The sequence below is a fragment of the Giraffa tippelskirchi genome, chromosome 6 (genome assembly GCF_054371585.1).
Source record: "Giraffa tippelskirchi isolate mGirTip1 chromosome 6, T2T-mGirTip1v1.2.pri, whole genome shotgun sequence".
In the NCBI taxonomy this organism is placed as follows: domain Eukaryota; kingdom Metazoa; phylum Chordata; class Mammalia; order Artiodactyla; family Giraffidae; genus Giraffa; species Giraffa tippelskirchi.
Genome location: NC_137280.1, coordinates 131934618 through 131949581, shown reverse-complemented (window position 1 = coordinate 131949581; position 14964 = coordinate 131934618). Strand labels below are relative to the sequence as shown.

The window sequence follows — 14964 nt, the reverse complement described above, 5'->3', positions numbered from 1 at the left end:
AAGATAGGGTGGGCATGTTTGCAAAATGATACAGTGAAAGGGGCAGGAGCCTGTAGCTAATCTGACAATAACTTTCTTTGGGACCTTGAACAATCATTTAACATTCTGGATTTTATTCTTCCCATATGTAAAAATAATACAGTTAAATTAGACTGGTTTCTAAAAATATTTGGTTATGCACTTCAATCAGAAAAACATTTCTGCAGATGTATGTGAAATTATGTCTATTTTATTTATTTATAAAGATGGGACTGGATGTCATCCATCATAGGGACCAGATGCAAAAGTAGAAAGTCAAGAGACACGTGGAATAACAGGCAAGTTTGGCCTTAGAGTAAAAAAATGAAGACGGGCAAAGGCTAACAGAGTTTTGCCAAGAGAATACACTGGTCATAGCAAACACCCTCTTCCAACAACACAAGAGAAGACTCTACACATGGACATCACCAGATGGTAAATACCAAAATCAGATTGATTATATTCTTTGCAGCCGAAGATGGAGAAGCTCTATACAGTCAGCAAAAACAAGACCGGGAGCTGACTGTGGCTGAGATCATGGACTCCTTATTGAAAAATTCAAACTTAGATTGAAGAAAGTAAGGAAAAGCACTGGGCCATTCAGGTATGACTTAAGTCAAATTCCTTACAACGATAAAGTGAAAGTAAAAAAAAAAAAAATCAAGGGATTAGATCTTATAGAGAGTGCCTGGATGGAGGTTCATGACATTGTACAGGAAATCGTGATAGAAAAACATCCTCAAGAAAAATAAATGCAAAAAGGCACAATGGTTGTCTGAGGAGGCCTTACAAATAGCTGTGAAAAAAGAGAAGTGAAAGGCAAAGGAGAAAAGGAAAGATATGCCCATCTGAATGCAGAGTTCCAAAGAATAGCAAGGAGAGATAAGAAAGCCTTCCTAAGTGATCAGTGCAAAGATATAGAGGAAAACAATAGAATGGGAAAGACTAGAAATCTCTTCAAGAAAATTAGAGATATCAAGGAAACATTTCATGCAAAGATGGGCACAGTAAAGGACAGAAGTGGTATGGACCTACGAGAAGCAGAAGATATTAAGAAGCAGAAGAAATGGCAAGAATACACAGAAGAACTATACCCAGATAACCACGATGGTGTGATCACTCACCTAAGCCAGATATCCTGGAGTGTGAAGTCACGTGGGCCACAGGAAACATCACTATGAACAAAGCTAGTGGAGGTGATAGAATTCCAGCTGAGCAATTTCAAATCTTAAAAGATGCTTCTGTTAAAGTGCTACACTCAATATGCCAGCATATTTGGAAAACTCAGCAATGGCCACAGGACTGGAAAAGGTCAGTTTTCATTCCAAACCCAAAGAAAGGCAATGCCAAAGAATATTCAAACTACCGCACAATTGCATTCATCTCACAGGCTAGCAAAGTAATGCTCAAAACTCACCAAGGGGCTTGAACAGTAGCTCAGCTGGTAAAGAATCTGCCTGCAATACTGGAGACCTGGGTTTGATCCCTGGGTTGGGAAGATCCTCTGGAGAAGGGAAAGGCTACCCACTCCAGTATTCTAGCCTGGAGAATTCCACGGACAGAAGAGCCTGGCAGGCTGCAGTCCCTGGGGTCACAAAGAGTAGGACGTGACTGAGCGACTTTCACTTTCACTTTTTTTCAGACTTCAACAGTAAGTGAACCAAGAACTTCCAGATGTTCAAGCTGGATTTAGAAAAGGCAGAGGGACCAGAGATCAAATTGCCAACATCCATTAGATCATAGAAAAACAAGAGAATTCCAGAAAACACTTACTTCTGCTTCTTTGACTACACTGAAGTCTTTGACTGTGTGGATTACAACAAACTGAACAATTCTTAAAGAGATGGGAATACAAGACCACCTTACCTGCCTCCTGAAGCAACTGTTAGAACTGGACATGGAACAATGGACTGGTTCTAAACTGGGAAAGGAGTACGACAAGGCTGTATATTGTCACCCTGCTATTTAACTTATATGCAGAGTACATCATGTGAAATGCCAGGCTGGATGAAACACAAGCTAGAATCAAGATGGCCTGCAGAAATATCAATAATCTCATATATGCAGATGACACCACCCTTAAGGCAGAAAGCGAAGAGGAACAAAAGAGCTTCTTGAAGGTCAAAGAGGAGAGTGAAAAAGCTGGCTTAAAACCACCATTCAAAAAACTAAGATCATGGCATCCGATCCCGTTACTTCATGGCAAATAGATGGATAAACAATGGAAACAGTGACCGACTTTATTTTCTTGGGCTCCAAAATCACTGCAGATGGTGACTGCAGCCATAAAATTAAAAGACACATGCTCCTTGGAGGAAAGGCTATGACAAACCTAGACAGCATATTAAAAAACAGAGACATTACTTTGCCAACAAAGGTCTTATAGTCAAAGCTATAGTTTTTTCAGTAGTCATGTGTGGGTATGAGAGTTGGGCCATAAAGAAGGCTGAGTACCAAAGAATTGATGCTTTTGAACTGTGATGTTGGAGAAGACTCTGAGAGTCCTCTGGACTGCAAGGAGATCAGACTAGTAGATCCTAAAGGAAATCAACCCTGAATATTCATTGGAAGGACTGATGATGAAGCTGAAGCTCCAATACTTTGGCCACCTGATATGAAGAGACGACTCATTAGAAAAGACCCTGTTGCTGAGAAAGATTGAAAGCAGGAGAAGGGGATGACAGAGGATGAGATGGTTGGATGGCATCACCGATGAGTTTGAGCAAGCTCCAGGAGATCGTGAGGACAGGGAAGCCTGGTACGCTGCAGTCCATGGAATTGCAGAATCAGACATGGCTGAGCAACTGAACAACAACAAAAGCCTGCTTTTGTTGTTGTTAAGTTGCTAAATCGTGTCTGACTTTTTTGCAGGCCACCAGGCTCCTCTGTCCATGGGATTTCCTAGGCAAGAATACTGAAGTGAGTTGCCATTTCCTTCTCTAGGGGATCTTTCCAACCCAGAGATCAAACCCACATTTCCTGCATCTACAGGCATATTCTTTATTGCTGGGCCACCCAGGAAGCCCAAAGAATATTCAACCTGAATATATGACGTATTGTATAAAGCATACCACAAAAGTTTTTAAATAATTGGACTTTTAAAAGAGCAGTTAAAATTTTAATGTATTTTCCTTCGTCCCAGTGAGTCATTATGAGTATAGAATAGGAATTAGTGAACTTTTTTCTATAAAGGACCAAACAGTAAACAGCATCCTATCTCCACTTCAAGAACAGTTCTGCTTATATTTTGTTTACTTTTTCAAAATGGAAAAGATTGCATTTATCAAAGTGTCCCTGGAAGGAAGAAAGGGGGGAGGGTGGGATGGAGGGAAGTAGGAAGGAAGAAAAGGAAGTATCATGTGTTTTTCTAGCAAATGAAATTCTATTACATTCATCTAAAAGAAGGCAATGGCACCCCACTCCAGTACTCTTGCCTGGAAAATCCCATGGACAGAGGAGCCTGGGAGGCTACAGTCCATGGGGTCGCGAAGAGTCGGACACGACTGAGCGATTTCATTTTCACTTTTCACTTTCGTGCATTGGAGAAGGAACTGGCAACCCACTCCAGTGTTCTTGCCTGGAGAATCCCAGGGATGGTGGAGCCTGGTGGGCTGCCGTCTATGGGGTCGCACAGAGTTGGACACGACTGAAGCGCCTTAGCAGCAAAATGGTACTAAATCATCAGCAACACTGAGGCTATACCTCAGTTAACCTTAAAATCTGAACATTTGATATTATGCTGTATTTTCATTCTTTCTCTTAAGATTTTCCTGTTTGGTTATTAAGATTCTTTTCTGAAAATGGAAATTGCATTAAAGGAAAGAAACCACAACTGTTCTACAGTTGGGCCTAAAGAACCAGAAGCAAGGTCTTTTAGCACCCTCTTGTGTCTATTATTAGTGATAACAGCAAACCTGCTAAGTATTGTTGCTATTCAGTCCCAAGTCGTGATCCCATGGACTGTAGCCCACCAGGCTTCTCTGTCCATGGGATTCTCCAGGCAAGAATACTGGAGTGGGTTGCCATTTCCTTTTCCAGGGGATCTTCCTTACTCAGGGATCAAATCTGTATCTCCTGCATTGGCAGGTGGATTCTTTACCAGTGAGTCACCAGGGAAGCCCCTGCTAAGTATTAGGGATATCTAACAAAGTCTAAGGCATCAGCCTAAGGCATACAACTTTTATGTATCAAAAATATAAAAACTTAATAAACTAAAACCTCAACTGGGCTTCCCTGGTAGCTCAACTGGTAAAGAATCCGCTTGCAATGCAGGAGACCTGGGTTCAATCCCTGGGTTGGGAAGATCCCCTAGAGAAGGGAAAGGCTACCCACTCCAGTATTCTGGCCTGGAGAATTCCATTTACTGTATAGTACATGGGGTCACAAAGAGTTGACACTACTGAGCAAGTTTCACTTTCACTTTCAAAACCTCAATTAAATGGAGTATGGTTTTTCCAGTAGTCATGTATGGATGTAAGAGTTGGACCATAAAGAAAGCTTAGTACCAAAGAACTGATGCTTTTGAACTGTGGTGTTAGAGAAGACTCTTGAAAGTTCCTTGGATTGCAAGGAGATCAAACCAGTCAGTCCTAAAGGAAATCAGTTCTGATGTGAAGAACTGACTCACTGGAAAAGACCTTGATGCTGGGAAAGATTGAAGGCAGGAGGAGAAGGGGACGACAGAGGATGAGATGGTTGGATGGCATCAGCGACTCAATGGACATGAGTTTGGGCAAGCTCTGGGAGTTGGTGATGGACAGGGAAGCCTGCCTGGCATGCTGCATTCCATGGGGTTGCAAAGAGTTGGACATGACTGAGTGACTGAACTGAACTGAATTGGGAGACCAGAAGGTGGAGCTCTCATGCCCTGCAACAATAGCAGAGCCTAACAGAGAAGACTCCTCTTCTTTCCCAGCAACAACTCAGTCAATGAAAATCCATGGACTGTTTACTACAGCCCCCCTAACCTCCTTTCCCCCTCTATAAAAGAGTTCCCCTCTGCTTGCTATTTGGGGACTGGCATGTGGCTTACTAGCCATGGATGCAGACCCCAAATTGCAATTCTAACCCTCAATAAACCCATTTTTTGCTGGAGAAATAGCTAGCAGTCTATTTTAGGTCAACATTTTGGTGGCACATACAGGAATTTAGAGAAGACCCCTGATAACTCCAGGGCTGGTGAGAAACAGGTACAGTACCCATACTGAGCCCACCATTACTCATGGCTTTTCTCCCTGAACCTGGAGTTTAAAGGGTGTCTCTGTTGGATCAAAGCTTCCCCTCTCTTTGCATTTTGAAGTTCTCTAGGTTCTTTTTTAGATCTATTTTCAGGTTTTATCTTTTCTAGTTAAGGTCCTCTTCTATATGGAAGTGGTCATGGCACTTTGATCTGATTTGAAACCAGATTCTTCCAGTTGGACTGGTTTGGCCTGTGAGCCTTTTTTTTTTTTTGGAACAAGGGCTATTCTATGGGGACTGAGCTGAGAAGCCTTGTGTTAGGTCCCTCTAGGACCAGACTGTTACTTAGAAATGGCTAGTATTAGGCCTACAGGATGTGAGAGGTATCTGAACTGTTTGAGCTGTAAGCTGTTTAGGTGGTCTGAAAATTATTCTGTTACCCTAGAGAAAAACCTCTGAGAATCAGACCCCAATTGTCTTAGTATTTTGTAGGCACTCTCCCTTCAGGGATTTGAGCTGATTTTATGTTTAAAAACCATAGTCTTTCCTCATGCATGTTTCTAACTAAATGGACCAACCTAACCAAAGGCAATTTAGAATATCAGTGGCCATTAAGAGGAACTTTTAAAATACCCAAACTTACTTTTCTTTTTTAATTTATTTATTTATTTGGCTGTGCTTCGTCTTATTTATAGCACACAGAATTTTCAATCTTCATGTGGCATGTGGAATCTAGTGCCCTGACCAGGGATCGGAACCCGAATCCCTTACATTGAGGGTTCAGAGTCTTGGCCACTGGACTACTAGGGAAACTCCCAAACTTACTTTTTTAAAAACTAAATTGGACTACCATAGCTCTAAAATTTCTCAAACTAAATAGAATGTCTATTTCGATGTGTATATTTTGAGGATTCCAACATTTTCAGGAGCCTAAAATTGCCTCTCTCTGCAAAATAAGATTTTAAGATTAACTGATGCAAAGAAAGGATTAAAGAAGGTGAAAATGGATCCAAGAGCTACTGGCGCTTCCTCCTTGGCTCCTCACTCCTGGTTCCACCTCCAACGCCATCGTCTCTGTCTACCTCCACTCCTTGTGCCAAGCCCTGCCTCCTTTCTGAGGATGTGTCCCATCCTCCTCCTTTCCTTCTATGCCGCCTACACCTATATACCCTCAGTTCCCCCATACTAATTCTCTCACTAAACTTCCCTTTTTCTCAGAAACATGCCTCACTCCCTTTTCCACTGAACTTGTCAGAATATATTCCTTTAAAATTAAGCTTTCTGAGAGATCTGAATAGACATTTCCCCAAAGAAGACACATAGATGGCCAATAGGCACACGAAAAGATGTTGAACATCACTAGTTATTAGAGAAGTGTAAATCAAAACTACAATGAGATATCACCTCACACTGGTCAGAATAGCTATCGTCAAAAAATCCACAAACAACAAATGCTGGAGAGGGTGTGGAGAAAAGGGAATACCCTTGTACTGTTCGTGAGACTGTAAATTGGAATAGCCACTATGGAGAACAGCATGGAGGTTTCTTAAAAAATAAAAATAGAGCTACCATGTGATCCTGCAGTCCCACTCCTGGGCATATATCTGGAGAAAACCATGATCTAAAAGGATACATGCAGCCCATGTTCACTACAGCACTGTTACAACAGCCAAGACATGGAAGCAACCTAAATGTCCATCAACAGATGGATAAAGAAGATATCTTACATATATGTGATGGAATATTACTCAGCCATTAAAAAGAATGAAATAATGCCATTTGTAGTAATGTGGATGGATCTAGACAGTGTCACATTGAGTGAAGTTAAGTCAGACAGAGAAGGAGAACGAATATAAAAAGAAATGATACAAATGAACTTACAAAACAGAAAGAGACTCACAAAGTTAGAAAACAAACTTATGGTTGCTGGGAGGAAGGGATAGTTAGGAACTTTGGGAAGGTCATGTATACACTGCTCTATTTAAAATAGATAACCAACAAAGACCTGTTGTAAAGCACAAGGAACTCAGCTCAATGTTATGTGGCAACCTGGGTGGGAGAGGAATTTGTGGGAGGATGGATATGTATATGTATGACTGAGTTTCCTCACTGTTCACCTGAAACTACCACAGCATTGTTAATCGACTCTACCCCAATACAAAATAAAAAAGTTTAAAAAAAAATTAAGCTTTCCGAGAATCCAGGGGCTAACCCTTAATTTCTCATATTCCCTAGACTGAATCTAAACTATGAGCCACAGTCAAAGATTTTCCCAAAGTAAGTGAAGATTCTCACAGATTTGCAGAGGAATTTAACACAGTCATTCAAACCTATCAACCTGGTATTTCTGTCTTGTGTCAGCTAGTTCATATGCTTGTCAATGAAGGCCAGCCCAGCACTGGATGAAACTCAGTAACTGGGAACATTCTGAAAGGTCTCTAAGATGACAGCTGGGAGACCAGACCACTAGCTTATTATAAGGTTAGGCTCAGGCAATAACTGGGTGATTTTATCCAGTAACTTTTACGGTTTTTCCAAAAGTCTATTGATTGAAACAAAGTTGAGGTTTGCATGTAAAAGTCTGATTAATCTTGTCGTGACTATTACAATCAACTTCAGATTATTTTTAAAGAAAAATTTGGTCTTCCTTCAGATGTGAATTCCACCTAGGTAGCTTTTAACATTATGTTAAAATGGGTTATTATGGGATGAGCCAGGACCTTACCCTTCCAGGAAAAACAACCAGGATGGAATGAGAAACTATATTCGTTTCAGATTTAATTAATCTGCAAATCAGCTCTCTCATATGGAGAATGAGTCACCTCAAAGGAAGACAGCTAAAATTCTCTTTTTTTAAAGGATTTTTTAAATTGAAATATAGCTCATTTATAATATTGTGTCAGTTTTTTGTGTAAAGTTATTAGGTTATACATATATACTTTTTCACTATAGGTTATTACAAAATATTAAACATAGTTCCCCATGCTAAACAGTTGAACTTTGTTTATCTATTTTATATAGTGTAGTTTATATCTACTAATTCCAAACTCCTAAATCATTCACCTCCTCTCCCCTTTGGTAACTCTAAATTTGTCCTCTATGTCTGCGGGTCTGCTTCTGTTTTGTAAATAAGTCATTTGTATCATAATTTGGACTCTACTTATCATAATATGGATAAGTGATATCATATGGTACTCCCCTTTCTCTGACTTCACATAATTTGATAATCTCTACGTTCATCCTTGTTGCTGCAAATGGCATTGTCTCATTATTTTTTATGGCTGAGTAGTATTCATATATATATATTATATAGGAATATATAGATATACTCAAACAGGCACATACATACCACATTTTATGCATTTATCAGTATAGATACAATTCTTAATCTTCAACTTCAGCATCTTTACCTATGGCTACTTCAGCCCAGCAGGTTGAATTATGCATTCTTAGTTAGGAAAATTCCCTGGAGAAGGAAAAGGCAACCCTTTCCAGTATTCTTGCCTGGGAAATCCCATGGACAGAGGACCGTGGCGGGCTACAGTCCATGGAGTTGCAAAAGAGTCAGACACAATTTAGCAACTAACAACAACATGGGCTTTCACTTTAATTAAGGGCAAAACTATCAATATTTTATAGATAGTACATATGCTTTTGGAGCAGCTCACAGTTTTTGAATGTTGTGGAAACACTATGTCTTCCTAATTTCCAACAGAAATAAAATTTTAAATGGCCTCTATGTTCAAGAACTATTAGATACAATGTTTTAACCTGCTGCTTTTGCTATTATGAAGATTCCAAGGCATTCTAAACTTGAGTCCCTAGAAGCTAAAAGAAATCATCTAGTTGATGTTTCTGCAAAGAATGGTGCCTTTAAAGGGACCAACAGCAGCCAAACCTCTGCTTGGTACAAACACTATTTTCCCTAGATGATAACTTAGAAAAAATGGCTAGAGAAGCCTAAAAGTTGACCTCAGAAAAGAAATAACCAAGATTGGAAGTCAACAACTTTTGGTTTGATAAAAAAGAAAAGGCTCTGGTTTGGACCAAATGATGATTCAGTCCTGCTGGAGACTGAAATTACCACTCCTCCCCACTCTACATGCATTAAACCATTGGTCTACTGACAAAATAATAGCATTCATGAATCAGTATTGGTAGGAAAACGGAACAAAGCTGCAAAAAGTGCCTTCCTCACTTGTCCCACTTGTCCAAAATACAGCCCAAGGAAGCATGTTGGTGCTACCTGCTGTCATGCTAACCTGCCTAATGGACCTTTCATGGTCTGGCAAATGGATTTCATACACCTTCCCCCATCTCATGTATACAAGTATGTTTTAGTCATGGTCTATATGCTTTCACACTGGACTGAAGCCTTCCCTTGCGAATAGATTACTGCCTCTTCTGTGGTTAAAATCCTCTTAGAAAAGATTACCCCTACGTGATGAAATCCTCTTCAACTTTATAGTGTTCAAAGAACCCATTTTACTGATCAGGCATTCAACAAGTCTACATCATTTGACTGGTTTTACACTTCCACTATGCTTAATACTCTCAAATCCTCTGGCTTAGTTGAACACACTAATGTCATTATTAAGACTCAGTTGGTAAAATTTGTAAAGACCCTTCAAATACCTTGACCTAAACCATCATCATTGGTCCTTTTAAATCTTAGATCCACCTCTTTTGAAACTCATGGGCTCTCACCCTTTGAGACAGTCACAGGACATGCAATACACTTGTCCCTGCCTTTTGTGACCCACAATGATAAAAGGAAAGATACTCTACTATTATAAAGGTCTAATTGCTTCTATTAGAAATAATCGTGATCTGGTGAAACAGTCTTTTCACAGTGTACTCTCAGGAGGTAAAGACCTTACATATCACACCTTGCAACCTGGAGATTTCATCTATTGGAAAAGACACTTCCAGAAAGACTCTCTTCATCTTCACTCGAAAGGCCTTTGGCAGGTTGTGCTAACAACCCTCGTGCCTCCAAATTCAAGAGAATAGACTCTTGAATTCACACTTTATGAAAGCCTTGAAGCCTGGCTAGACCCGCATGTCATCTGGTGACCTGAAAGTAAAGATGTCCTTGAATTAAAGCAGACCACATTTGATGAGACCACTTTCCTAGGTTATTCAGAACAGACCCATTGGAAGTTTGTTACCAAACCTCTGATGATGGCATGATTCAGATGATCTCCAATATCTATGACTTGATAACTTATGGACTTGAGATAAAAGTCCCTGAGGGTTCTTCCTCCTACCACTCCTTGTCACTTGAACATGACCTCAACAGGTTTCCAATCTGTACACCAACATGAGACACCATGCCTTGGAAAGGTCCTTCTAGGCATGAGAGAGAAAAAGCAACTAACAGTAGAAAAGCTGATTTGATCAGTGATGCTTCAGAGAACGATCTTGATCAAAAGGAGAAAAAGTAAGAAAAAAATTAATAAACAAAAATATCAATTAAATAGGAGACCAGAAGGGGGAGCTCCCATACCCTTAAAAAGAACCCAATAGGAAGGACCTTTTTCCTGGCAAGGACTCAGCCAATGAAAAGCCATGGGCTTTTTCATTTAGGATAGGCCTCCAAACTTCTTTCTTTAAAAGAATTCTTTTTCCTTTTCTCTTCAAGGACTTGCAGTGGCTCTGGCTACAGACTCTAAATTCCAAGTCTTTCTGATCCCAAATAAACCCATTTTTGCTGGAGAAATAGCTGGAGGTCTATTTATTTTAGGTCAACAAAGGATACTATTAAGAAAGTGAAAAGACACATACCAAATGAGAGAAAAGATTTGCAAATCATACAGTCTATTCTTGTTATTGTGATGCTTACATTCTAAAAGTCACTAGTGAAGTGTGAAAGTCACTCACTTGTATCTGACTCTTTGGAACCCTATGGACTGTATAGAATTCTGCCTGGAATTCTCCAGGCCAGAGTCCTGGAGTGGGTAGCCTTTCCCTTCTCCAGGGGATCTTCCCAACCCAGGGATCAAACCCAGGTCTCCCACATTGCAGGTGGATTTTTTACCAGCTGAGCCACAAGGGAAGCCCAAGAATACTGGAGTGGGTAGCCTATCCCTTCTTCAGCAGATCTTCCCGACCCAGGAATCAAACCAGGTCTCCTGCATTGAAGGCGGATTCTTTACCAACTGAGCTATCAGGGAAGCCCCTAAAAGTCACTACAAACAATGAATTAGCAAAAATGAAATATTGCTCCTAGGTATAGACAGATAGATGGATAGAGTTTAAGATGGAGATATATATATATATATATACACACACACACATACACACAAGTTTTATGTAGAGAGAAGAGACATATACAGAGAGAAGTGATCCCTTCTCTACACACACACATATATTTGATGTATGTGTATCCTTTCTCTATATTTTTGAAAAGAGAAAACAAGGTTCATAAGAGTTTAGTGACTTGCCTGAGGTAGATTGCAGAGCTGGGAATCAACTGATAAGGGACTATTATCAGAATATATTAAGAACTGTTATAATTCAACAAGAAAAAGATAAACACAATTTTTAAAATAAAGTTACAGACTTAAAAACACATTTATCCAAAGAAGATATACAAATGGCCAAGAGAACATTAAAAAGGAGATCCACATCATTAGTTATAGGGAAATAAGAATCACAACTTCAAGGAGGTACCTTTTTACACCAACTAGAGTGGCTATAATCTTTTTAAAGAAGAAAGGTAATAAGTTTTGGCAAGGATGTAGAAAATTGGAATCTTCACACATTGCTGACAGCAGTATAAAATGATGCACCCACTGTGGAAAACATTTGGCAGTTTCCTAAAACATTAAACGTAAAGTTACCATGTGGCCCAGCAATTCCACTCTTATAATAGATGCAAGAGAATTAAAAACAAGCATTCAAACAAAAGCTGCAGCACTATTCACAAAAGCCAAAATGTGGAAACAACCCAAATGCCTATCAATAGATAAGTGGAGAAACCAAAGTAAGATATCTACACAATGGAAATTATTCAGCCATATAAAGGAAGGGTATGCTGATTCATGCTTCAACATGGATGAATCTTGAAAACCTTTGCTACGTGAAAGTAGATAGATACAAAAGGTATTATTCCATTTATTTGAAATATTCAGAATTGGTCCATCCATAGAGACAAACAGCAGATTAGTGACTGCCAGGGCCAGGAGTCATGGAGTTGAGGAGTGACCACTTAACGGGTAAAAAGTTTCTTTGGGAGTGATGAAAATATTTTGGAAATAAATAGAGGGGATGGTTTCACTCTATAAGTACTAAGTGCCATTAAACTGTAGTTTTAAATGGTTAATTTTATACTACATGAACTTTACCACAGTAAAAAATAAAAATAAAAAACAAACCACCAAAATGTTGGAATTGAAACCAAAAGAAAAATTCCTCTTTTCCTTAATATTGTAGCATCTGTAACATGTCAGCTCAGAAACAAATGGATACCCACTTCCTGCCAAGTGGACAGAGGAACTGAGAGAAACCTGTTCTAGAGAGAAGTAAAGAAAGAAATATAATCTATAAGCAGGAGCACAAATGCAGGATGAAGAGAGAAGACAGATGATATTTCAGATCCTAGTTTCTGTTCTTTCTCCTGCCTGTGGACTTCTTGAGACATCTTCTGAGCCTTATGATTAACTTTTCTTTTTCTTCAGAGTTTTTATTCTACCGCTTGTAATGCCTGCAATGTGGGAGACCCAGGTTCGATCCCTGGGTCGGGAAGATCCCCTGAAGAAGGAAATGGCAACCCACTCCAGTATTCTCACCTGGAGAATCCCATGGACGGAGGAGCCTGGTAGGCTACAGTCCACGAGGTTGCAAAGATTCGGACACGACTGAGTGACTTCTCTTTGTAATCAAAAGTGTCCTATCTAATGTACAAATTCAGCTGAAGGATTACTTTTGCCATGAAGCCTACTGTGAACCAGAGAAATTACTTCATTTGGAAATTTACTATAGAAATGCTGACTCTTAAGATTTGAAAATACCTTAATGGTTATTTTTAGTGAGCCACAACCCCTGCACTACCTCTTCCAGTTATCAGAAGACTCTGCTTAAGAAAGCCAACTCAGGAAGACTTACTATCTCTAAGGAAGATTGTCCCATATTTGGGTAACTTTGACTGTTAGGAAATTTTTCTGTGTAAATGGGCAGAAATTTGTTCACCCAAAATAAAATAACATTTGGAATCATTTGAAAAAAAAAAAAAAGACAAGGGACGTCTTTTCTTATGACAACTATGTAGCAATTTGAAGACAAAGACAATACCTTCACCCTACTCCTTCCTCTTCTTTCCTTTGTGTATAACACACACCCACACCCACACACAGAGAGTGTTCTCTCTGTATATATTATTTCCTTGCCTACCCCTATCACAATATCTTAGAACAGCTAAGATGATATGTTGTAACATCAGACTTGGATTTTATTTCAACTCTGCCTTTCTTGATGTGTAACTCTGGACACATCAGTTACTCAGAGTCCCAGTTCCCTCATCTGTGAAATGAGCATAAAAAGAGTATTCAATTCAAAGGGTTGTTGTGAAGAGTAAATGAAACAGTTCAGCATCTGCCACAAGTAGGCATTCAGTAAATGCTATTATTATCATCATCTTATTAATAATATTATTAATACTTGCTATTCTGATTGCTCTTATCTGGCAATCTAGCTTTACTTGATAATGTCTTCAAACTGTGATATACAAGACATCCTTTTTGTAGTTCTGTCATTACTATTAATACCAGGTACCATAGGATTGGTAGAATATCTGGTTTTATAGAGTAAACTGACACAAAGGTTAAATAGCTTATCCATGTCACCCAGTTGATATTGATATATGGCAGAGTAAGGCCTTGAATCCAAGAGTTTTGGCCCGGAATACCAGTTACACTAGCATAGCTCATTATTTATCCATAAGGTAATGCTCAGCAATACAGCATGGCTTGTTTGGCTATGCTCTCTCAAGGGAAGGACAAGCAACTCAAAATGAGGCCCAATGGTGGGAAGTCAGTATTTTCAAAGGCAATTTTCCTCCAAGTGCAAGACTTTCAGTAAGTTTTTAAGGGCAATAATAATAAGTCATGCGGATATAATGTATAAGGTGACTATAAATAATAATATTGTATTGCATATTTGAAAATTACTAAAAGAGTAAAAGTAAAATAAAAAAATAAGATTAGATAGGTGGTTTGGTCAGTAATACAAATTTAGGGCACAAGAGAGGCACTTATATGCTTGAAAAAAATATGAAGGAAAAAACTTTCAAGAGTGATAACCAGAAAATTAGCAACCTCTTGCAGCTAACTACCCTATGCCTGTTCTACCACAAATTTCACATCCCCGTATCTGCACTGTTAATTCAGTCATTCCCTTGGAGAGATCAAAATGAACTATAATAAATTCAAATTATGTATGTATTAATCTATGTGTTCATTATCTTTTACCCCTCCCTATTGTATTAAAGAAAATTCCACATTATTCTGGTTTTTTCACTACACTTCAATCACCCCCAACTTCAAAAGAGATATTCAGCATGCCCCAGTTCTGCTTCTGAATCATTTTTTGACATAGAATTGGCAAACGAAAAGAGAGACAAATGGAGAAGTGAAGAGAGAGAAAGGCAAATGTTTACTCAATTAACGGCATAAAATATAAAGGCTAAAGGATAAGATTAAAGAAGAAAAACAAAGGGTTACTAAAGCTTAGTTTTGTTTTGCATTTTTATCAAAATGAGCTTCATGG

The 14964-nt window shown here is 39.1% G+C and overlaps 1 protein-coding gene across 2 annotated transcripts in view; it reads right to left on the bottom strand.

The window, feature by feature from the left end:
• Positions 1-14964, bottom strand: part of SPINK5 (serine peptidase inhibitor Kazal type 5) — a 345077-nt gene that overhangs the window by 199206 nt on the left and 130907 nt on the right. The window lies entirely within an intron of this gene.